Source organism: Fukomys damarensis, unplaced genomic scaffold (assembly GCF_012274545.1).
Source record: "Fukomys damarensis isolate Sample0158 unplaced genomic scaffold, DMR_v1.0_HiC HiC_scaffold_22, whole genome shotgun sequence".
NCBI lineage: Eukaryota > Metazoa > Chordata > Mammalia > Rodentia > Bathyergidae > Fukomys > Fukomys damarensis.
In genome coordinates, this window is record NW_022900934.1 from 16475220 (window position 1) to 16501338 (window position 26119).

General features: G+C 43.3%; 1 long non-coding RNA gene across 2 annotated transcripts in view; it reads right to left on the reverse strand.

The window, feature by feature from the left end:
• Positions 1–500: 500 nt before the first annotated feature.
• LOC104867145 overlaps positions 501–26119 on the reverse strand; it is a 39583-nt gene continuing 13964 nt past the window's right edge. The window contains exons 2-4 of one of the 2 annotated variants that reach the window (XR_004518434.1): positions 21094–22351; positions 11297–11359; positions 501–1236 (exon numbers count right to left, since the gene is read on the reverse strand). This is a non-coding gene — a long non-coding RNA (uncharacterized LOC104867145). The remainder of the gene's footprint in view (positions 1237–11296; positions 11360–21093; positions 22352–26119) is intronic. The other variant, XR_781689.2, reaches the window with a different exon arrangement.

Below are 26119 nucleotides of genomic sequence, written 5' to 3' on the forward strand. Positions count from 1 at the left end.
GGTTTAAGTCAGGGCAAATGAGGCAAGGTTGAGAGTATGAACCACAGCCAGCGGGTAAGGAGCTGGAGGTGGAGGTGCAAGGCCTGGCCAGTGAGTGACTCTGGACTAATTACCTAGTCTCTCTCAGCCTCAGTTTCTCACCTGTAAAATGGGAAAAAATCATACCTCCTGCTGAAAACTATTATGGCAATTAAAATGATACCATGTTTCATCAAATCAGAGAGGCTGACCACTAAGTTAAATACACTTTTATTTTTTGCATCACTAAGAAAGATAAAATGCTTCCGCTGAAACCAGGCTTCGTGCTTTCTATCACTTAGAATTTTTATTTTATGCTTATTGAAAGAGCTCTTTTAAATTCATTTAGGCATAAGATTCTATCATAGATCACACATTTGCATACATTCAAATGAACATATAAGCAAAATGCATTGATGGAAAGATTCCTAAACCCTTTCCACACTCAAGAGTTCAATTTCTCTGAATCAAAGTTGACTCAGTCATCAGTGTCTGTACTTTTTCACATAATCTTGTCCTTTGTGCCACTAAGTTGGGTTCACACTGCTGTGATTCTTGCAAGAGTTCTCAATTTGCATCCCCAGCATTTTTTTTTTCCTTCAAGTTACACAGTCTGCAAATTTCAATGCTTGGAGTTTTTGAATGTACCAGGAGGTGTCAATGGGAGGTTTGCAGACAGCAACCAGGATTCAAATTCCTTTCCTGGATGGCCTGTGAACTGTTTGTTGATTGAAATGTGGGAGTCGTCTTTGCCCCCAAGGAGTCCTCAGCAAACCTTAGCATGTGTAGCAGCGATACCCGACCTCTGTGCCTGCGTGGTCTGGCTAACAACTACTGCCGGGTTCCCCCCCCCCCCCATTTCGGAGATCTTACAATGGGAAGAGAAGGTGCGTCTACAGTCAGTCAAATATGATACATGAGAAATGCTCGCCAGTGAGTCTGGCACATATAGGAAGTGGATGCTGAGTGTGTGAGTTGTACACCAGGTGGTAGTTGCTTGGGCTGCTGTAGCTAAGAGCCACAGACTGGGTGGCTGAAACCACAGACATTTATTGCTTCACGTCTCTGGAGGGTGGAATTCTGAGATCAAGGTGTCAGCTGTGTTGGTTGCGTCTCTCTTTGGATTGTGGATGTCACCTTCTTGCCATATTCTCACCTGGCCTTGCTATGTCCTCTCTGTATGTCGTCTGTGTTCCAATTTCTTCTTCTTCTTAGGTCCTGTTGGATTAAGACTCCTCCCAGTGACCTCATTTCCACTAATCACTTTTCTAAAGACCTCACCCTCAAACGGTCACATTGTGATGCACAAGGGGGTGGAACTTCAGCATAGGAATTTGGGGGCTCACAGGTCAGCCCAGACACAGGCCCAGTGTGAGTGCTTTGCAGACAGAGTCTCTTTTCTGCCCTCCTCATGCCCTCACCAGGTGGTAACTTTGTATTTACTAATTAAGAAAATGAAGGTCCAGAACGTGAAGTTCTGGTCAGAGATCACAGGGCTGCTGAGGAGGAGCTGAATTTCAACTCCAAGAGAGAGAAGCCTTGCTGCAGGACATCTTGCTAACTCCTCACTGAAATGTGCTTTTTGGAGCCTGAGTGGAAGTCTGGCAGCAAGGTTGGAGCAAGGGAGGGAGGAGGCCTGTGATCCTGCCTGCATCTCTCTCTCCCCATATTAATTAGAGTCCTTTCCATGTCTGTCTGGGCTCCTTAAAAACTTTTATTTGAAGAAAGGATAGCTGAGCAGAACAGTTGATCACACCTAGATTGCATGGCGTATTGATTTCCTAGGGCTGCTGGACCTTGGCCACAACCTGAGTGGCTTAAAACATTATTCCCTCACAGTTGTGGAGGCCGAAAGTCTGAAACCAACATGCCTGCATGGCCACATCTTCTCTCTGTGGGCTCCAGGGGAGGATGCTTCCTTGCTTCTTCCTAGCTTCTGGGGGTGGCTTAATCTTTGGTACTCCTTGGCTTGTAGATGCATCACTTCAATCCCTGCCTTTGTCATCCTACAGCGCTCTCCCCGCACCCCTTTCTGTTTCTGTCTTCCCATAAGGATATGAGTATTGAAGTCAAGGTTCACCTCAATCCAATATGAACTCCTCTTAACTAGTCATATCTACAAAGACTCCGTTTCCAAGTAATGTGATGTTTGCAGGGAACTGCGGTTAGGCCTTCAACATGTCTTTTGAGAGACCGCAATTCAGACAGTAGCGCATGGCATAGCTGCTGTGTACAGTGGGGGACAATGAGGCAGAGAGTGGAGGGGATAGGGAGGTACTGGGTGTGGCCCCGGGAGTCCGTGATGAAGGAGGAAGGTCCAGGTGTGAACTGGGCTGGCTTTGATTTTGAGGGGACGCATAACCTGCTGGCTGGTAAAAGAGCTGGATGTGAGCAGCCTTTCTGTGCCTTTACACATTTCCTCAGCCTGGCTTCTCCCTCCAACCCTTTACATCCAACATTTGCTGGGGAGAGAAGGCAGGATCCAGGGTAAGAGGTAAACACAAGGACATTTTCCTCCTTACTGCTGAGGCAGAAGTCTTTGAAGACAGCAGGGGTCCCTGCTTTGAATCTGTGACATCACAGAGTTTAATTCTTTCCTAATCCTTTGTGAGGTGGCTTCCAAAAATACCTTATCCTTAGGCAATTTTTATTATGGATGTTAGTTGCTCAAACCTTGTAATTCAGGTTCCATTAGATCTTGGTGGAGTTGTGTGTGTGTGTGTGTGTGTGTGTGTGTGTGTCCCCGCTTCCTCTGATGATCTGATGACAGACCAAACACAAATTCGCATAGAGAATGTGAGTTCCATATTCTCCTGGCATTCTATCCGAACAGCCCTGGGAGTATATTAATAGCCTGGAGTCAAGGTACAAATGGTTATTTATATGTGTAGGTGATGGCTAAAGTACACCCTCTAGTAATTATTCACAATTAACAAGCACTTCAGTAAATGAACAAAATCTGTTCTTAATCCATTGAGGCAGCAATTCTTTATCCAGAACTCATGTAGCTGAAACTTCTGGTCAACCAGCCCTCCCTCACAGCTCCAGAACAAAGCTAATTAGAGATTATAATCCTGACCTTCAGGCTCCTTTCAGAGCCTGAAGGGTACTTGAGTCATCAATAAAATATAATGTGTTCAGTAGTGTCTCCGCTGACAAGAATAATAGAGTTGAAAATCAGTGAACCCTATGTACCTGTTAACTGTGTGTTCCCTGGAAGCCACGTGGCAACTCTCTTGCAGCGAGCTCTTGTTCCTTGCCAGGTTTGTCAGAAGTAGGGCTTGTCTTTTCTTTTCTGTTTTCTTTTGTCTTTATCATGAGCAGCAGTGTATTTAATGAGTGAAAACCTCATATATTGACCATGTACATGTGATACAATGTTGGCTGACTCAGGATCCTTGAGAGATGCATGAACTTTATGTCCACCTGTGTGATCTGTTACATTTCTGCCACTCTCTTCTTCCCTTGCTCCCTACATTTTGTTGGGCAGCAGTTCCTGCCAGCACTGCTTTTAAATGTATCCAAAATCAGACTGTATCTGACCATTCCACAGATCCCACCTTGGCCCCAACCAGAACTTTCTCTCATGCATATTAAAGTCTCTTTAACAGAATCTGTTTCCCGGCATCTCATCACATTTAGAATACAACATAATCTCCTTACAAGGACTTCACATGACTAGATCTCTGACACCTCCCTGACCTCGGCCCCTACCAATGCATGCTCCCGTGCTCTGTCCCAGCCACCCTGGCCTCACTATGCCTTAAGACTGCCAAACTCAATCTTGCTACAATGCCTTTGTACAGACTACTTTCTCCACCTGGAATGTTCTTTGCTTACATGGTTTCTTGGCTTGTCCTTCCATTTTATTTGGGTTTCTGCTCAAGTATCACCCCATCAGAGCGACTCTCCTCACTGCCATATCTAAAATATTGGCCCCGTTCTTTCATTTTGTATTTCCTTCTGCAGCTGTGGTGTTGTACAGAGCATGTAACATTGCTTTATTATGCATAAGCCTGTTTGTAAATGTTGACTTGTTCGACTGTTAACTGGAAAGGATGGCAGCTCTCACGTAGTGGGCTCTCATGGTGTGCCAGGAAGGTCCCACAAACACTCCCAATGCTGCTCTAGGTGGAGGGGGCTGGGCCGTCCTTGGGCAAGAAACGGGAACCAGAGGTCTTCTCTCCTACTTGTCCCTTCTCAGCATTAAGCATCTGCCCAATCTTCTAGAATTTAAGCTCTGTGGAGTCTAGATCAAAGCTGACTCTCTATTTTCTACAACAGTGCCTGGCACCTGGTAGGTCCTCAGCAAACAACTACTGATTTAATAAATAAATTAAGAATTTAGAACCACCAGTGCAGCTTGGTAAAGTGTCTGGTTATTAAAAAAAATTCTGGGGGGAAAAAGGATTCTAAGAATTTTCCAACCTGCAGGTGCAGTATTTATGGGAAATAAATGGGAAGACGTCATAGAGGCATATGAATGCTGACAAATAAATGAGGAGGCATATCATGTTTTTGGCTGGGGGAGAGTTACCATTTTAAAGAAAACAATTTTCCCCAAGGCAGCTCATAAATTGAATGCAATTTCAACTCAGCGTCCTTAGGAGTTTATTGTATAAATTGACAAAATTATTCACAAACTCATCTGGAAAGATAAATAGGGGAAAACCACTGAAGAATTTTTGGAAAAAATCAGGACAATGAGAAGAGAACTTCAATGTTCAGATTCTAATATATAAAACTGTAATGATTAAGATAGTGTATTCCTAGGGCAGGAGTACACAAAAAAATTAGCGAAACAGAAGAGTAAATTTAGAAAGAGAAAAAAATGATATACTAGAATTAACTGTTAAGAACTGGGTCATAATTCCTGGGATAAAATAAATGCTCACAAATCTGTACTGATATAAATACATTTTGTGGGGGGAGAAGAGACACCTCTTCCTTACAGAGGAACTCCAATTACTAACTGTGGAGGGATGATGAAAAGAGAAAATTGTCATTTGGCAAACATTGCAAGAGGAATTGTTGCAGACAAGTATCATTGGTAGAAGCTAAAATTAGTAGTTAGAAGTGTGATGGGAGACATGATATTTGCATGATCCCTGAATATTTCTCCATGAGACGTTTACTAATTACTGAGTGCCAAATAATAATTACACAATGAAGAAACCTCGCGGGCACCACTTTAACTGAGTGGTCGTGGTTAATATCACGGGTAATGAGACACATGGACATTCTACACCCGTGATGTGAAGCGCAGAGAAGGACAGAGCATCACTTCTGTGATGTTCTTGCTGCAAATGCGCGACCTCAGTATTCCTCAGTGAGAAAACATGAGGGAAGCCTAAACTGAGCACTGCCCCACACCAGCACCAAGAGGCACTCCCTCCAAGTATCGCGGTCACAAAAGATAAGGAAAAACGGACCAACCTCCAGATGGGAGCTAACTGAGGAAACATGACAAGTAAAGGCATTGTAGGATCTTGGATGGAATCCCAGGTTAGAAAAACGACCTTACTAGGAAAGCTGGCAAAAAGTAAATATAGTCTGTAGATTAGTTTATGCTGATACTAATTTGTACTGATATTAATTTTCTGGCTTTAATAATTGTTCTACTGTTCCATATGTTCTTAATATTAGGGGAAGCTCAGTGAAAGGTGTATGGGAACACCTCTATTTTTGAAAAATTTTTGAATGTCTGAAATTTAAAGCTAAAATATAGTTCACTCTAAAAATAAAGGAAATAATGGATTATTCAGTTAATGGTAGTGGAACAATTAGCTAACCATTTGGAGAAATATATAATTTTATTCTATACTATATATGTTTTACTTATAAAAGCATAATTTGTACCATATATCAAAAATTAATTCTATGGGCTTAGGTATGTCTAAGCAACAGATAATGATAGAAAATTACATATTCTTTTTATAGCTAAGTAAGAGAAATCCAGGTTGAAAGATACAGTGGTTGAAAATGAATTTTTCTTGTATCCACAATAATCAGAAATGAGTTAATGTCTGTACTACTATTTTGATTTTTATATTTGTAGTTTAATAATATATATTTATGTTAATTATATTTTTTGAAACATAAGTTATTGTCTATACCATTTTAATGATCTTACTTTGGGATATCCTAGTTGGTTTTCAGGTAAATGTCAGAGTGACTTGGGCTCAAATTTGAGCCCCACTGCAAGCTTGTATCTCTAAGTATGTGTTTAGAAACAAATTCATTTGTTAAGTGATTTTCACAGTCATGACAGTATATTTCTATTCTGGTCTCTTTTTGCTTTTGTCCTCTATTAATTCATTTGTAAACTGGAGGTGACAGTCTGTCTCCTAAGCTTGTTGGCAGGTGATATGATGTCATATTGCAGTCCTTGGGAAAATCCTGGTATACTGTAGGTGCTCATTTAATGTTGATGCCTCCTACATCCATAAATTAGGCACTGCTTCACATGTAAGTAACCATGCATAATCACCTAAATTATAAAAACTAATACTTAAGAGCACAGTGTAATAATCAAGAAAGCACAGACCCTGAAACTAGAGCAGGCTCATATTCTAGCTCTTTTACATATTAGCTGTGTGTTTCTGAGAGAGTTCCCTGTCCTACAAACTGGGGATAACAGTAGGATCTGCTCATGAAGGTATAAAAGATTAAATGGGTTAAATTTGAAATGCACTTGGAGCATATACTAAGGACCATATAAAGGTTTGCTAAGTAGAATACAAATTATACTTGGCCTTTTAAGATAGATCATGAGAGCACAAAAGCCTTTGACTCTGCACTGAGACTGGGGAAATGTGCCCTCAGTTATCTCTCTGTAAAGGCCTGGCCAGCCCCTGGGAGTAAGCCCATGCCTTTGGCCCTGGGCCTAGAGATCCAAAGTTTCATTCACAAGAAACACACAGCAAAGCCACACTCTGGGGAGGGGCGGGGGAGGGAAGGGATAGTCAGGGAAGAGAGATGGAAGCTTGGCCATTTCATTAGAACTGTAGCAAATACAAGGATTGTGGTTTCAGACAGCTTTGCCAATGAATTATTAACCTTAACCCTTTTGACATTCTAGCTGCAGAATAAATCATGTTGGGTTAAGTAGCACAAGCTTGCTGATAACTAAGAAGGAAACAGGAGGCTACTTTTTAACCATGGAAACAATTCCCTATAGTTCATGAAGTGTTTCACAAAGATGCTAACAGATTGTTTTCCCGCAGAGAAGAGAGATTGCCCAGCAGCAAGAAAGTTCATGAGGGGCTTCCGGGGACAGCAGGACACATACGATGCAGACCTGAGTTTGGTGTTCAGCTGGAATTCCCTGCTGCAGCAAACCTCCAAGGCTCTGTTTTGATTGCTCCTGCCCAGGCCTATTTGCTATTTAATATTTTTAATATCATGTCTGTTTGGGACCATGGTGATGTGGTTGTAATGAGACTTTTTCCATGCACCAGTAGATAATTATTTGAGATCTGAGCGATATGAAAAGTAAAATTTGTTTGCTTTGTCCAAGGCACTGGTTGACAAGTAACCGCTTAACTTCTGAACTTTGACCCAAGTTAGTGGCCATAATTTAACTTTTTATTTGTGACTTGCACAGTTCATTAAGCTATAATTATGTTTAGTTTAATTCTGCGGGAAATTAAGATGTACCTTGGCCATTGTCTTAAGCAATGAGGATGTTATAGTGTTCCTACCTTTTTAAAAATTATAAATGAAAAACCTCTGTACAACACACATAAAATAAGATTGCAAGATTCAGAATTTTGGGAGTATAGTAAAGGCAGAGTGAAAAACACAGCCGGCTCTCTTTGTAACTGGAAGAAGAGTGAGGGCTGAGGCTTCAGAACTGCGTCTTCGAAGTCTAAGTTTCTGAGGTGAAGAGAAAAGATAGAAGGTAGCGAACAACAACAAAACTTTGATGAATCTTTGCTGTGTGACCAGAGTGACTCTGTGAAATATGTTACAGATCTAGGGAGCTGTTGTTGTCTTAGTCTTCCACGAAGGATGTGTGACTTAGGAGAGTTCAGTAAAGGAACTGTTTACAAGGATGGGACAGTGTATCACTTGGTGCTCCCTAGAGAAATAGATTTATTGCAAGATGCACAGAAGTGTAGGAATTTACAAGATTGACTCATTTCACTGGGCATTTCTTACTCAAGTTGACACCATTGGTTAATTGTCACAGACCCTTAAGGGAAACTAGCAAGAGCCGGTACAGCATCTGGTAGCTGGCAATGGGGAAGTCCTTCCCACACCAGGCCTGAATGAACAAGGAGAGGAAGCAGTTCCTGGAACTTGGAGAAAGGTTCAGCTCACTTGGTCTGGATTCAACTGGACTTGGCTATAAATCGCATTCCCCAAATCAGTAAGTGAGGGGAGTGCCTTCTCTTCACAAAGAGAATGATTCCAGCATGTGTTCTATACTGGTTCCCAGTGAAGCTTAAATCCAGGTGGTAGGGTGGCTTGATAATAGACTCTTTGGTGATAGGGTGCCACGAAGGACAGCAAGGCTTAACTTCACAAAGAGGGGAGAAATATGGGGAACTGCCAGATGGGGGTTGCAACCCTGAGTAGAAGGACACAGCCAGTTTGCACTCCCCTTGGAAAGACAGAGCTGGGGTAATAATGATGGCAATCAATACCTAATCACACTTCCTAGTAATTGGATCCCTTTCTTTGAGCTCCTTCTCCAAGTACACTCACAAGGTAGGGAAAAATTCTGGGGATACCTTTTCATCTCTTTGACTCTGGGATGTTTTCACTTATCTCCACCTTCTGCTATTGATACTCATCCTCACCCTTAAGTGAGAGCTGAACTTTTTTTAACCTTAGTTTTTTTTATTAGTACACGTTTGTAGTATGTAATGATTACATTCTTCGTGGGGAGTTGCTACAAGTACGTAACACATCCTAGTTCTTTTTCCATCCCTTCCCCTTGGGAGTTGGACTCATTGACTCACTTGTAATGAATAAAATATAGCAGAAGCCATGGATATCACTTCTAAGATTTGGTTATAAAAAGGAGTGTTGTAAAAAGAGTTATAAAGTGTTTGGTTATAAAAGGAGTTTCCATCTTGGGTATATTGTCTCTTTCTTTCTCTTTCACTCCTTCAAAGGAGTTGCCATGTTGTGAGCTGCTTATGGAGGGGACCCAGGGCCCATCTAGCAAGAAAGGAGAGCCTTTTGCCAACAGCCAGTGAGGAACTGAATCCTGTCAACAACCACAAAGGGGGCCTATAAGCGAATTCTCCAGCTGAATCTTTCAATGAGACGATTGCCCAGGCTGACAGTTAATTGCAGTCTTCTGAGATGAGATTCGATAAGCCAGAGGTACCCAGCTATGTTGTACCTGCACTTGTGATCCACAGAGACTAGGAGATACTACATGTATGCTATTTTAAACTGCTAAATTTGGGGGAAATGTATCAAAAAGCAATGAATAACTAATGCATAGTTTATCTTCCTCACTTTCCTATTGGCATTTTCTTCACTTCCCAAATAAACCATTTGTACTTGAATCCTTGATTCAAGGTCTTTTTCTGAGGGAAGCTCAAAGTTCTATTTCTGGGGGAGCTCAAATTACACACACACACACACACACACACACACACACACACACACACACACACAGAAATGCAAGCCAAGAGCGAGGCAGGGATTTCTGAGATGATAACAGACACAGAACTCAGACACTTTCCTGAGCCCATGATCAGGCACCACTTTCTACTGGGGAATTACTGGGGAGGAATGGGTGAGGAACAGAGAGACTATGGGACTTGTTGTCAGAGTGCCTGGCTTCAAATTTGACCCCTCCCAGTTCTTCTGGGATGGTGACTAAGGTGTTTAGTACTCCAGGGACTAAGTTTTCTCATCTGAAGAATTCTACGAACTAACTGAAATTCCTGGGATTGAAGATGTTATAGCCAGTGACCAGGGCTTTGGAACTGTGATATCCTGTAAACGTGAATCACTATCATGGGCCAAGTGACTGCAGGTACCAATATTGCCAATCTTAAGACTAGCCATGTAACCCTGGAGTGGCACGTCCTTTCAAGGGTTTCTCACTGCGCTCTGGACTTCCCGGTCCCGACAGGCTAAATTCTTTTCTCTGCCTGGAGCACCTGCAGACTGAGTGCTCTTGCAAAGTAGGCAAGCAGGCAGCAGTCCAGCCTGCTCTCAGCATGAGCGGCCCAGCAGTACTCTCTCCAGCAGAACTGTTGTATCCCAAGGCCCTTTTAAAAGAATCCTTTTTTTTTTTTTTTTTTTCGGTACCAGGGATTGAACTCGGGTCTTTGCGCTTGCAAGGCAGGCCACCAAACCGCTGAGCTAAATCCTCAGCCCAAAAAGAATCCTATTTTGATAGGGAAGGGTGAAGGGGGTGAAGGGAGGCCAGGGTTATGGGGAAAAATAAGAACCAAGCTGTATCGTTTAAAAGTACAAGATCTTAATGATAAACATAACTGTATTGTTTGCTTTAAATGTGCCAATAAACTTAATAGGAAAAAAATCCTATTTTGAGATGTTTATATCTCAAACTGGGGAAAGAAAGGGGGTATTATGGCCATAGTGGAAAATGTTTATAAATAAAATGGTGCCATTTTTGTTCATATCCAAGCCTGCTCTTTGGGCTGCAGCAGTCAGAGCCAGGCCTAGGTGTGCTGGGGTTGGCTGCTGGGCCTTGTCAGTCAGGCTTCCTGGGGAGGGGCCTGTGCTTTGTCTAGGAGTTTCTCTGCAGCCCTGCTTATCTTATTTGTCAGTGGGGCCTGGCTACCTCCAGCAGATGGAAGATCCGCTCTAGGAAAATCATTTTTCTTTGTAATCAAGGATTATAACATGTTTCAGTGAATTCTTCAAAATCACTTGTTCCCCCCATTCCCTTTGTCTCCCTTCCCCCCTCCACCATTCCCTATTTACCAAGACTTTGGTTCCATTTTTTCTTTTTCTCTTACTTTTTCTCTTCCCTTTTTACCCTTCCCCCACCCCTCCCATCAAAATCATTTGTAATCATTGTCAAGAGTCCCTAAGGTTGGAGGGAAGTGCTGTGTACAGCCTCTCTCTCTCTCTCTCTCTCTCTCTCTCTCTCTCTCTCTCTCTCTCTCTCTCTCTGTGGGTTACTGTCAATTATGGTCTTGCCGAATCTGTGTCCACAAACATAATCTCAAGGCTCAAGGAAGGCTCACCTGGGCAGAACATCTATGATGTGGTTAGGAGCATATCAGGCAAGGAACACTGAGAGGGGTGACAAAAGAACACATTTCTGAGTGCTTACCGTGTCCTAGGCACAGCGCTGAGAGCTCCATTCCCATGATTTCATTTTCTGTCCACAGTAGTCCTGAGAAGGAAATAGCATCACTATTTTCATTTGACAGATGATAAAGCTGAAGTTTGGAGAGGTGAGGATAGTTACCAACATCACACAGTACCGGAAAAAGGATTCAAGACATTATTGCTTCATGATATAATTGTGCCTCCCAAATGACTCCTTGGTTACAACAAAAATTCTTGGAGAAACACATTTGCATCTGCTGAGGGGAGAAGCTCCTGTCCTTCTCACCTCTTTAATACACCAACACTGTGGATACAGTCCACCCCAGCAGCAAGACCATGACTCTTGCTTTCTGTATGGCTGCTTGGGAAGTGGGCGGTTTCTTGTCACCTTGGTCCTGGCCATGCCTGTGTAATTTGCTTTGGTTGGTGGGATGTTCTTGGGGTCGACATAAACAGAGACTAGAGATGTGCTTGCACTGTTTTGGTTTCCTTTCTGAGCTCCTGTCCTTCTCCCTGAGAAGATTATGTTTCAGCATCTGGTCAAGTGGGATGAGAAACATTTAAAGTGGATTTGGATCCACTTAAGCTGGAGGCTAAGCCTGTCTGAATCCAGCCTAAACCCAGTTGGCCCCAGCCGACACTGCAAATAAGTGAGTGAGAAAAAAATGCTGTTGCTGTTTGCCTTGGTACTTGTGGTTGTTTGTTATGCAGCAAAAACTGACTAACGTAAGAAATGTAAACCAGAAGCACAAAAAATCTTAGTTAAGCCTGAAAAGTCTATTTCCATATATTCCTCCATTTATTCAGACATTTAGTATGTAGCTAGTATGTGCCAGGTACTTCTAACAATTTTCTGTATTGGTTTTATTACCGCGATAACCAAGTCCCATACATTTAGCATTCTAAAATGATACACATTTATGTCATAGTTCTGTGGGTCAGAAGTCTGGGAACAGCGTGGCCAAACTGGTCCTCTGCTAAGAGTTCTACATGCTGAAATAAAGGTACTGGGGGGCTGTGTACCTTTCCGGAGGCTCTCAGCATGAATCCATTTCCCAGGTCACTCAGGCTGTTGGTGGAGCTCAGCCCCTTGCAGCTGTAGGACTGATTTCCCTGTTTCTTTGCTGGCTGCCAGCTGGCCTTGGCCTTTTCTCCCAGAGGCTGCCAGCATTCCCTCCTCAGTTTTCCACATGGACCACTCTCGCAATTATGGGCTTTAATTGCTTTAACTTTTCCTTCTGCTCCACCCTTGTGGCTGTTGGGCTTGGTAAGACTGATGTAGAGTTGAGCTCCCTGCAACCATGAATTGCATTCTAGAGGGGTTAGAAAATTAATGCACATCCCAGTTTAGAGGATGAATACCTACTGGAGAAAGTTCTGGGAAGGGAACCAATAGAAAAATATGGTAGAATTGGGGGTGGAACTTCTAGAAGTAAGAGCATTAACTCAACTGGCTGCTGAGAGATTCTACCAGGCATGAACGGTAGGCTTGGCCAGCTTATGAGTTCCACCAATAGATGGAGGAACAAAGGTTCCAAATTTGCCTCAGGACTCATTGCCATGCTGTGTGTATCTGTCACAGGCTGCAAGCACCAATCTGGGCATGCACAGCGGATACTGTGGTTATGAAACCTCATGTGGACCCAAAGACCTACATTCCAATCAGTTCTCCTTTGCTCACTAGGTCTGTGGTCTTGAGAAAGACATTCTTGAGCCTCCATTTCCTTACCTGAGAACTGTGATATGATTCCTTCCCTGTCTGTTTCGTAGGCTCCTTGTGATGCACCCAATATGAGAGGAGGTAAAAATGAAAAGTAAGTGTCCATATGATGTGGCTGACATGTTCCCAGGTGCATGGCTGAATGCGTCCAGGAGATAGCTGGATTGAAGGATGGCTATGCTGTGCTGCAGGACTCTGCTGTTCCTGCAAGACCCATCTTGCTAGAAAGGAGCTAAGGTAACCTTGTCCCATTGTGGAACACACAAGGGCAACTTATGACCTGGAGGGGCTTTTACCCACTAACAATAAGAGGCCTTTTACAACACAAGATGGAGTTGGTAGTGGTCAACACAGAGAAATCATTTGCTGCCTGTTTATCTTTCCACTCCAGGGTAACTAAAGGCCAAGCTTTGTTCCTTACTCCAAACTGTTGATCTATAGGCTGAGAGGTATGTGGATAATATGCAGGATTTAGGGTGAAAGGAAGTCAAACACACAGAGATGGAGAATAAAATGGCAGTTACCAGGGACACAAAGAGAAAGAACTGGGGAGGTGAGGGTCAAAGGATACCATGCTATGGCCAGATGGGATGCACAAGTCTCAGGACTGTAGTTAATACTGCATTGTAGTTGGGATATTTGCCAAAACAGATTTTAGGTCTTCTTGGCACACACACAGAAAGGGTAGCCACGTGAGCTAATGGATATGTTAATTTACTTCTCTAGAGTAGTTATTGCATTATGTATATCCAAACACCACATCATATATTCTAAATGTGTATAATCAAAATGCATAAATAAAGGAGGCTGGGATGCCATGGACTTAATATGACTGCTTCCTGCTTGGTAGAGTCAAGAACGCTGACCAGGAATCCTCAGGGAAGGAGGCCGAGCAGCCTGATACCTTAGACCACACTCTCTGCATCTGGCTGCTTGGATTCTACTCCATGCTCTGTGGCCTTGGTCAGATTCTTAATTTTGTTGAGACTCAGTCTCAGTTTCTCTACCATGAAGTGGACACAATAAAGGTCTCTAACTCTTTGGGTTGGCAAGATAATCATGGAAGGAATTGAAACAGATATGGCAGGGCCCTTCTAATACTCCTTGTCACTCTGTCACCTGCAGGTTTGTTCAGTTATCCTGAACATGCCATGGCCTCTTTCTTGCAAGTGCCTGCAATTTTCTCTGCCCAAGTATTCCTCAAGTGGCAAGAGGGTGCTCAGCTCTCATGAGGGAGCTTAGGAGTGCCAGGGAGTTAAAGTTCTAGGAGTGACTCTCAACCAATGGGAGATGGGTATTGATGGATAATGACCCTAGTTTCCTCACCCTCAGTGGAATAATTCTCAAGTGTTAACATAGAGTCTTCCAAAGTGTTCCCTGTCTCATTTGTTCACTCTATCCCTGTGCATCATGAAATCACCTCCCAAAGAAATTACCCAAACCCAAATCTTTGTTCCAGCCACTGGTTTGGGGAAACCCAACCAAAACAGACTTAACACAAAGCCCGACATTGTAAATGCTGTTTACTATTGTATTCTTGTAGTGTTAGCTCCTGCCTGGCTCTGCAGCATCCCTGTCACACCCACAGGTGTCTCGCATCCTTTCTTGGTTTGTGCCCAGCTTTGGAGAACACGAGCTCTGGATGTGAGCTGAAGGGTGGCTGGTAAAGAGGGCCTCCCCTTCCTGAGTTCTGGCTTCAGCATCTACCCACAGATATTTCCTGAAATCTCAAGGACCTCAGCCCTCACTGGCAAGAGAGTGTCCTCCCTGTTGGATACAACTCATTCCTGAGATTAAGAGCATCTATCAACTGCAGGTGCCGGAGAAGGTAGCTGGATCTCAGTTTCCTCCTCGGTACAAGGGAAATAATTAAAACATAAACTTGTTCAGTGATTCAATGAGTTAATGCCTATGAAACGTTTATTACAGTGATTGGTGCGGAGAGAAGAAAGAAAAAAGCAGCCAGAGATTTTCTGTACCATCACCCTTCTCCCCTACATCACTGGAAATCCAAGGCTCAGAGATGCACTGATTGGAACTTTGCAATCTGCAGTCCCACCTGCCATGGGCTATAGAGACAGAGGGAATGAGCTGGGCCAGGCAGAGTTCTTGCTTTCATAGCAACCTTTCTTGTGAAGTTTTTGCCAGTGGTAGCATCACTGATCAAATATTTATCACACCAACAATGTGCCCATCTTACTGAGCAAAGATAAAAATGACACCCGTCTTTCTCCCAAGAAGCTCGTGGCCAGATGCTTCAGCACAATAGGATTTATGCTATTTGAAGGATGTTTTCAGGACTGAAGGAGAAGTTTATTTAGGGAGTTTCACATTACAAAACACTGCCCCCAAAGAAAAGTGACCAAAATTTTGGGTGGGGGATTTAGCTCAGTGGTTCCACTGCCTGCCTCTCAAGTGCAAGGACCTGAGTTTGATCCCCAGTACAAAAAAAGAAAAGTTAAAAACCCTGCTCATTCTTTTTTGATACATAAATAACCATTATTAATCATTAACAATTTTTGATGCTTTCTCTGAGGCTGGCAAAGTTTTAAGTAGTTTATGTGAATTAACCCAGTTGAACCTGTACTGATCAAGACCCTATACTGGGGTCTATAATTATCATCCCCGTTTTATAGATAAGAAACAATCTCAGAGATGTCATGCAGCTTGCTCATAACACACAGTTTATAAATGGGGCAAAATGGGATTTGGATTTGAACAGTTTGAACTCAAAGACCTTAGTAACACAGGGGACCTGCTCATCTGAACTTTTAGGGTTCTCTCTGGGGAATTTTTGAGAAACTTTAGCTAATGATGTTGAGGCTGATTTTGGCCCTTTGATTCCTTCCTGCACTCTGGTGGGTTGCAAGTTCTGAGTTTGGGTTGCTCTGAAGGGAAACTAATTCAATCTTATGTGCCAGTACAACTGTATGATGGTTTTTTCTTGGCTTCCTGGGGATCCCACTGTTGCTTTTAAGTGTGATGATTTTTTTTCTGGTTTCATAGGACATCACTGGACCAGCCAGTCAACCATTTCCCTCCTAGACAAGGGCTTTGAACTTTGTCAGAGTTTTGTGGTTCACAGAAGGTTTTGTTTAAAAATAGTTTGGTCCACAAACAGAAATGTTTGGCAAAATTTCATTTATTCTTTCAAACTGTATTGGGTGGGAAAGGTGGCTGTGGTCATGTTTCCCACACAAACAGAAATGTGGCCGTCTTTCCCAAAATCGTAGAACAAATTAAGCTCGTGAATGAAGACACCACTGTATTAGAAATGACATCCCATCCCTTCTTTTTCCTAGAAATGAGTCACCACGTCCAGCCTATGCTCAGAGGAATTATGGTTCCTCTTGAATGGAGGAATATTAAAGACTTTGTTGACATCTCTTTTAAAACTGCTAGAGTAATTTCACTCCGTTTTAATTTGACCTTTCCCTTATATTATTAATGGATTTGTATTTATGTGGGATGCAAAACAAAAAGACTTTTTTTTTCCTTTTTCCCACCCTCATATCTCAGTACCCAACACACAGCATTTAATAAATATTTAATGAGTGAATAATTTTAATGTTTGTCAATATAGTTTAAGAAAAATATTTGACAAAAGAAGTCATGATCAACTTTTGTAGAATACCAGCGAATCTCAGCGAATCTCAGTATATACATAAACATTCTTGCTGCTGGCGTTTTAACTTCAGTTTGAGGGTGAGGCATGGAGTCAGGAGTTCATGGTTTTTTCTTCATTCATTAATCAATCACTTATTGAGCACTTATTCTATGCTAAAAAGAGTGCCAGGTTCTGAGGATGCAGAGATTAATAGCATCCACAATGCCCTTTGTAAATTAAGACATCCGTGTTAGTGTATAAAGAAGTCTGGTGCCTTTTGAATCATCTTCAAACACGAATGACAATAGGCAGCTGTGTTAGAATCAGACCCTTGATATTGAGTTTGCAGAAGCTGTTTAATCAGTCCAGCATGTTGCCCCAGCGAAGTACAGTATTTACATTTCATTCCAAAGTGGTGTGCCAACATCAATCCTCTGGTTTTCATACTTTTGGTCACTGTTTGCACATGTATAAAAGGTTTTGTCAAAGGAGCTGGATAAAGATGAGGAGAGAATGGCATATATGACTAGCAGAGATCGTAGAGCGGTTGATGCTGGGAAGCATTCTACTAAGGTCGGGGGGCCTACGTGGAGAGCGAAGGTAATGCGAAGAAATGCAATTGGGGAAGATGAAATAGCAGCAAAGACTGGCTTTGGCTGAAATGAGTGCAGTGCTTGAGGAGCCCAGGTCTGAGGCTCAGTTACCGTCAGTCTGGGCGTCCACACTGCTACACACAGCCGCAGCCTCCCTTTCCTGGACCTCCTGTGTCATCATTTGTAAGATAAGGGCATTGGGTCAGTCCAGAGGCTTTAAAACAATCTTACTTTTTCTTAGCATATCTGTTATAGATAGCGCTTGTAACACTACACACAGATGTGTAAAACAGGTAAGACTTGGGCCTCACTTCTGAGAGCAGTGAGAATAGAGGCTGGAATTCCACTCTATTGGTGTTTCTTCCGGTTAATTCCACTGAACCCCAGAGGCTATTTTGCTGGGGAGTTAATTCCCCACAAGCTAACCTCAACCAATATCAGATGGAAGTTGGGGTAGTCATATGCCAGCCCTTCCCCTCAGGTCAGATGTCCTTGTGGCGTGTGATCCAGGCTGCTGCCAAGTTCCCTGAGAGGTCTCTGGCCCACAGTGGCCAATCCACTGATAACATACTTTGACTAGCTACCTTCCTTCCCTTCCTTTTCTTACTGCCCTACTTGTGATTCCTGGGATCACCTCCCAAATGCAAGGTCTGCACTTCACTTTTTGTCTCTGGGTCACCTTCTTGGGGGCCCCAAATCAGAAAAGCAGGAATCCTCCCTCTCACTTTGTTACCTGTCTCACACACCTCTGCAAGGCTCCTAGGCCTGGAGCAGTTTGTAAGTCACTGGACTAGAAAAACAACTCTCTCTTGCCGCATGGCTGTGGTATTCGAAAATGTGTCCCTTCTCTGCTTCAGTAGAACATTGTGTATTTAAAGCAACTCTACACTGGTGGAAAGAACCAGGCATTCTTTATGAACCCAAAGTCAGATTATGTTTCAGCTTTGGAAGGGCTATTATGAGCTAGCTTTCTCTTTCGGCCACTTGCTTTATGGAGTGAGGAAATGAATCTGTGCCAATTGGCAGATCCACAGGCCCCACATAGGTTAGGGACAATGAAGCTTGAATGGCTTTTGGATGAATAAAGACCTCTCCTTTGGATAGGTGATTTTCTTTCTGATTCTTCTTCCAACCTTCACATGAAGGAGAGAGAGGCCCTTATAGACTTTCCTCCCCTGCAGCTGCAAAGAAACCCAGAGCCTGGAACACAGTGATTGCTCATCCAACACCCCCACACCGAAGGCTTCAGGGCATGGTGGCTTGGCTTCCACTGTCCACACCTGCTTTCTAGGGAATTCTCAGTGCTAGGGAGCAGCTTCAGACAATGACTGATGAGGCTGGGTGACAGTCACAGCCTGGCTACCTTGTCCTTGAGGTGTGTATTTATATATGACACCATTACCCTTGGGATTAAGCTTCCATCGCCCCTAGCCATAACTTGCGTGGTGATTGACACTCCCTGCATAGGCTGCCTTCCTTCCCCACCTCACTTCCCCACTCTTCTACTGGAATTTTCTTGTTCCTCTCAAGTAAATTCAGGTGTGCAGATCCTTATTTCAAGTTTGCTTCTGGGGGAATGGAAACTGAAATGTTTCCCAGAGCGTAGTTCCTGCTCAGTCCTCCTTTATTCCCAGGAGCCAATTATATTGGCATTAGGTGAGGGCTGTTGAGGCCTGGGTGTACCAAGAGCTGCCGCAGGAGACCACCTTGGGCTAGGAGTGCAGGGTGTAGCATCTGTGTCCTTCCTCTATAAATGGCTCCAGGATCACTACCTCAGGGACCAGCATTAGCCCTGCTTCTGTGCTTGGATCCTGCACATTAGGTGGCTTCCTAGAGTCTCTGTCCACCATTGTCTATTATGCCCTATGCTCCAGCAGTAGCAAATGATGTGGAGCCTTCCTACCCACATTTCCCTTCTCCTTTATGCCTGTTGACTTTGACCTACTGTTCCCTCTACCTTTAATGTTCTTCTCTACCTTTCCCTTAGCAAACCCCTATTCATACTTAAAGAGCCAGATCAAAGGTCACCTCCTCCATGAAGCCTTCCTGCCTCCTTCAGGCCGGTGCGGAGCTGCTGAGCTACATCTCCAGTCCAGAACTCACTGCCTCCTTCCAATGGGCGAAGAGCCCTTGACCTTACAGTGCCTCTCCCTCCCTCAGCGTCTCCCTCTCACAGCCCCTTCATACACTGTGCTGAGACCATCAGTGTGGGCTCTGTGGAAACCCAGGCTGTGTTTTTCAGTGTCCAAATCCCAGTGCCCTTCAAAGGGTCTGGCACATTGTAGGTGCTTGGTGTAGGTTGGGTTGCCCAAAAGCAGACCCTGAAGTGGACATCTGTTTTCAAGGGATGAATTAAGAAAATGCTCCCAGGAGAAACCAGCAATGGTGTGTGGAATGGCCCTGGAAGGGGAGGGGGCAGAGGAAAGATGTGATTCCAGGTCAAAATCCTACAGAGGAAGCTTCAGCCTGATCCTGTAGGGCACCCTGCAGCAGGAGTTATGCATAGCAATTTTCCTGAAAGCCCGACCTTTATACCCTATACCTGTCAGTCCCTACAGAGACTGCTGCAGGGAGAAAGAAACACTAGGACTTCTACACCTGCAAGTGGGCCAAACAGCTCCAGGGCTCCAAAGCCAGCCTTCTTAGCCCCAGATGTGGGCAGCTGGAGGCAAAGGTCAGGGTGGCTCCACCCACAGAAGTCAGGGTGACAGACTGCAGGAAAGGTAGGTAACACTGAGGATCAGGCTGAGTAACAAGAGTATCCACCAGAGAGCTCACCACACATCCGAAGACCTACACAGAAACTCTGGGCAGACCCTGCAGGCCTCAGTACCTCGAAACTTAGCTTAATCTTCCCCTGTGGTCCACAGACCAACCCTCCTTGCTCCCATTCTTCCTGTGATCTCTGGGTGTGAGGCTACATACACTCTGTGTGTCTCTCAGTCACCTTTGGCTTTATCCCCCAAGCCTCATAAATTTACTCTTCATTAATTCACCCCAAATTGGTCAGTTTTTCTTTCAAAATCTTTTGGGAAGCTATACCCTTTCTTCCATTTTCATTATTTTGCTGCTACTTTTTCAGAGCAGAATATGGTACTTGAGCATATTTGTTGACTGACTGAATGAATGAATAATGGCTCAACCTACTGAGGGGTGTCCACCCTTCATAGGTTGGCCTGTAATTTTTCTGTGAGCTTATCCCACCCCATTTCTTAGTTCTTATACATTTTTACATACACATTTTACTTAGGACAAAAAACAAACAAACAAAAAAACAACTATAGTTAGCCTTCTGTGTCTGCAGGTTCCATACCCATAGATTCAACCAACTGTGGATGGAAAATATTTGAAAAAATTTGTCTATACTGACATGTACAGACTTTTCCCCTAAAAGATGCATTATAATGATTATTTACATATGTAGCAGGTATCATAAGTTATCTAGAGATGATTTAAAGTATGGGGTGGATATGCCTAGGTTACATGCAAACACCACACTATTTTATGTAAGAGGCTTGAGCAGCATAGATTCTGTCTCCTCTGGGGATCCTAGACTGGGATACTGAGGAATGATTGCTCATTTTTCTGCACTGTAACTCATGTGTTCTTGGCCTCTCACTTTTGCTCTTCTCTTCTTTGTGCCTAAAATGACCAAATTCTCATCTCTGCCTATAAAATTCCTTCTCCTTTTCCAAGGCTCAGCTTTCCTGTTGAGTTTTGCCTTCTTTGAACTTATAATGGTGTTTTTGTTTGTTTGTTTTTTCTGAGATCAAACTCAGGACCTTGCACTTACAAGGCAGGTGTGGCACCACTGAGCTAAATCCCCCGCCCATTGAACTCGGTTTGTTCTTTTCTCGGGGAACTGCTAACATTTTTACCTTTGCCATCTCTAAAAGACAGTGAGCTTTTCCACATCAGGAGGCATATGTAGATGGCACTGTCGGTTACCAAATGTGTAAATTTTCTCCTCTTATAGGCCCGTAGGACCGAGTTTTCTTCTTTCCTTGAACTGATACAGTCCTGGGACTTGCTGTGGCCAATAAGATGTGATCAGAGTGACTGTGTCACCTCCAGGTAGGATTCTTTCTTAAAAAAAGATTTTATATCTTTATTGTTTATTACCTAGAATTAAATCTGTAAGCGGATCTGTTAACACTTTTGTTAGTCTTTGTGTGCATCTTTTGAAGTGGAATAGTTTCTTTGAAGCTTTTGTTAACTGTTAACACGTACTAACCATACAAATAGATGGGTTTCACTGTGACATTTTCATGCTTGCATATCAACATGTGCTTTGATTGTAGTCCAGCAGGAATGTTTAAGAGCCAGTGCGGAATTATCCCTGTCGTCATTTCCTGCTTTGGCAATCATGGAAGAACGGAGAAGGAGCCTCCTGCAGCTGGGTCCCTGAGCGGGAAGCAGAGACACCAATATTTCCACAACGGGAGCATGGCATAAATTGGACCTATGTGTTTGTTGCTCTGAGCCACTGAGATTTGCACATTGCTACACAGCACAACCTAGCTCCTCTTGACTGATGCAGTATGGGGGCCGTGTTCTGGGCCCTTCAGAGCTCGTAGGTATCTCGTGGAGAAAAGCCCCAGAGTACACTGCTGAATGAAGTACACCAAGAAGCTGAGAAGTCATCACCATTCTGTGACTGAGACGATGGAAAGGACACGAGGGGATTCCCTGGAATTAAGGCATTTACACAGTAAATTTACACAGGTGAGTTAAGTGAGGCGTTGAGTTACCATCCATTGCATTTTAACTGTGATGGTTAATGAAGTAATTATAATTTGGGCACTGAGAAAATGTCATCTGTGTACTATTTTCCTTTCCTTGCTCCCTTCATCTCTTCCTTCCATTCATCCTTCCTGCTTCACTCTCTTCCTTTCCTTCTTGCTTTTGAGCTTAGGTCTATGTGTTGGTTGAATGTGACAAGCTTGTATGACAAGCAGGAAGAAACCAGCTGTGTTACTTATAATTTCTTTGAGGTATGAAGAAAGAATACAAAACCTTGCCATAGGAAAAAAGTAAAGTTGTATTTTGAAAACATTTCTCTTCAGGCCAGCAGAGGCAGTTTTGATCAGATCTTCTATTCCTCAGTTTCTCTTTCTTCATAACTCAAATTTCACCCTACAAGCGAATGGATAAGATTATCTTGTGACAAGAAATATGCAACATTAAATTATTTGAATCATGCTCTTCTCACTTTCTGGGATTATTCCTTATCATCATGGTGAAGGATCTTCAAAGTATCCTTAAGAAAAAAGTGTTTTTATCGATGCCTTCCACAGATGAATCACATAGACCATTGCTACAATGGCCTTTTTCTTTTCGTGCTAAGGCAGAAATCCAGAGTAGGAATGCTTCAGCTTCACTAACCTTGTGGTCCTGAAATTACTCATCCAGACATGAAACAAAATTGAAAAATCAGAGCGCCCCAGTTTGAAAGAAAAAGAATGGTTGATGGCCTGGGAACCAAGTAAGTACTCATTTTACTTTTGTGGTATTGGGTGAAAATACCTGGATCAAAAGAGGACTTGAAAACATCAAGGAATTGACAGGTAGGGATAAAAGACTTGGGCCAAGAGTTTATCATGCCAAAAAGAAAGAAAGAAAGAAAGAAAGAAAGAAAGAAAGAAAGAAAGAAAGAAAGAAAGAAAGAAAAGGGCATACATCCAGAGTGTCAGCAGCAGCATCAAACCAGAGAGCCGTGCGTTTCCCCTATTGCCATAACAAACTCATTGACAAGAACTGTCATTGTCTGTGCTTTATCTTCTGTGTGCTACTAAGAGGGCACATTCTAAGTGCATCCTACCTAAATGCAGGCTTGCTTCCTGACCTGGGAGATCAATTCTGTCAAAGATAGCTGGCTGATGGATCACCTTGTGGCTGCTACTGCATTGAAAATCACATCAAATACCTTCTCAGACACACTTCTGAATTACATGCTGGAATCTCCAAGGTGAGGTTGTAGATGAATCTGGGAGAATGTATTACCCACATAAGCGCTCCGGTATGTGTCTCACAAAGCAAGGAGATATGGCTCGGGCTCTGGAGTTAGGGTTGTTCTCCCATCTGGTGGCAGAAGAGTTGGCATTCGTAGTACAGACTTTTGGAGCCTGGTGGCTGGGTTTAAAGCCAGGATTTGGGGCTTACATGCTCTGTGACTTCGGACAGATTAGTCAACCTTTCTCTGATTTAGTTTTCTGTTTTGAAGTAAAGGTGATAATAATGGCTCTTTCCCCTCTCACAGGACAGTGTCTTATTCTAGATTCCCCTGTGAGAAGACCCTGAGGATAGACTTAAGAGCAAGTCGTTCTTTGAAAAGTGAAGGGAAATGAATAGTAAAGGGAGCCAGGAAAGAGGATGAGCAATAAACCGTGAGTTACTGAGCAAGTTACCACTGTAGGTAAGTGGAACTTAATCCTGCCAAGGAGATCTGGAAGCCCTTGTTTACAGGCACCTCCCAGTAAAACAAACACTTGAGCAGTGAAGGAGCTGCTCCCATCTGTCCTTCACTGATGGCTGCTCTTATGAGTGCACTGTATGTATGCACATGCACGGGTGAATATGCGGGGAAGGGGTACTAATTCACTGGCACTGCCAGCTTGCCATTCCAAGTGGGCTTTGTCAGGAAGAGAAAGTCCACAGGCCAAGCCATGCAGGAGCTGGCAGCTATATGGCAGGCGGTGAGGGTGAAGGAACAGGTAAAAGACTGTTCTGAGGAGCAAATGAGTTACTTACTGTAAAACACTTAAAAGTCCCTTGCACAACATCAGCATTCTTTAAAGAGCTTGAGGAGCACTGAGGTTAGATTACTTTTCTCTGGGACGACTTATTCTCTCAGAATGGATTTCATGTTTGTTTTTAATTCTTTTGAGACAATAAGCCATTATCAGAAGCCTGGTACTAGCTTGATGGCCAAAGGCTCTGCTCTTTCCTTGAGGATGGCTGTGTAAACGTGAAGAGCACGTACTGATGGAGTTGTCTCTGCCTGAGGGATATCATCATGTCAGGGCTACTATCTGTTAGACAAGCCCACTCGACTAGCACCTCAGTCAGTACTAGTGATCGCCATCTTGCTATGCTATGCTACACTGCAGTAACAAACAGGCCTTAGATCCTGTTGGCTTCCCGGAAATCAATGCCAGTCTAATCTCTTGTAGTGAAGTCACCACTGTATCCTTAGCAGCTAGCACAGGGCACAACTCAAAGAGGATCAGTGGTAAGTGATCTTACAAGTCTCATGCTAACGATTTTCATTTCAGATACTTCTTCAAATGCTTTTTCCCATCGAACATGCTTTCAGTTCAAATGCTTTTTTATCCTTGAAGTTCTTCTGAGTCTTCCCTAACTTCCTGAAGGTCTTTTGTCTGTCACAGCGCACCATGTTCTGCCATGCAGTAAGTTAATTTGTGTCCATGTCGGATCACGTCACTCTTCCCTCAGGTCCCTCTAACGGCTCCCAGATTCACTCAGGATCCTCTCTAGGGCCTCTCCTGCCACAGTCTCCCTCCACCCAAGATCATATTTACCCACTTCTCTCCTGTGCACTTCTATCCACAGTTGTCTCATACTGTACCTTACACATGTCACGCATGATCCTGCCTCAGGCCATTTGTATATGCTGTTCAGTATTAGTGGAACCTCTTTTCTGCCCCAAATCACTTGCTTAATTGATCCAGACTGCTGTACAAATGTTATCATCTCAGAAATGCCTTCCTCAGTCATAGCCTCTTAAAAAACCACACACCACAACATAAATTTTCTTTGTGTTTTTCCATATCACACATTTAGCTGTCTTGACCATCATCTCCATCCACAAGAATACAAACTCCATGAGAACATTGATCTTGTTTTATTTAATGGGATATATTCAGCTCCTGTCATAGGACACTTATTAGGAGCTCAATAAACAGTTGTTCAATAAATACATGCCGATTATTATCTCTTTTAGAAATGGGGAGGCTTAATCCTATAGCATTGGAGAAAACTGCACAGAGTAACATAACTTATTTATTATTTATAGCAAATCTACATGCAGACAAGTCTCAGTTCAGCCTGCTTTACCAGAGTGCCACACACTGGGTGGCTTATAGATAACAGAAATTTATTTCTCACAGTTTTGAAGGACAAAGTCTGAGATCAAATGTCAACATGGTCAGTTTCTGGTGAGGGTTCTCTTTCTGGTTGCAGATGGCTGACTTCTCATTGTATTCTCACATGTTCTCCGGCCTCTTCTTATAAAGACACTAATCTCATTTAGGAGGACTCAACACCCATGACCTGATTATCTTTCAAAGAAGGCCCCATCTCCCTGTATGGATTTTGGGGTGGGAGTACAAACATTCAGTCCATTGCAAGGAATTTCATTTTAATCTTTATAACAATATTCTTAAACATAGGAAAACAGGCTGAGTGAGGCTATGTGATTTACCCAAGGTCACAGAGCCAGGGCTGCAGAGCAGAAGTTTGAACCTGTTGTTGGGCTTCAGGTTCATGGTGTGCTTTGCTCTAGGAGTCAGCCATGAAGGAACCCACTGTGGGTGCTGGAGGAACCAGCAAGAGAATAAATTTGAAAGCGCTTTGTCAGCTCTCTTGATGCTGATGGAAAATGTCTCAGGTGGGAATGATATGTGTTGGAGGCAGTTACTCCACAAGGAAAGCCATCATGGCTACACAGGGCTCGTGCAAGCTCTGAGATGGTCTCATCCTGGGTCTTCAGGGAAGGTTCATGCAGATGCTCCCGGCATGACCTGCCAGGCCCATATGACAAGGCAATGCCTTAGTTTCAAGATATTCTTACCTCACCATCCAAATAGACCCATCTGGGCAAAGTGTGCCCCTTGCAACGTCCTTGAGGGCAAAGCCTGTGTCTCTGCAGTACCTCACTCAGGG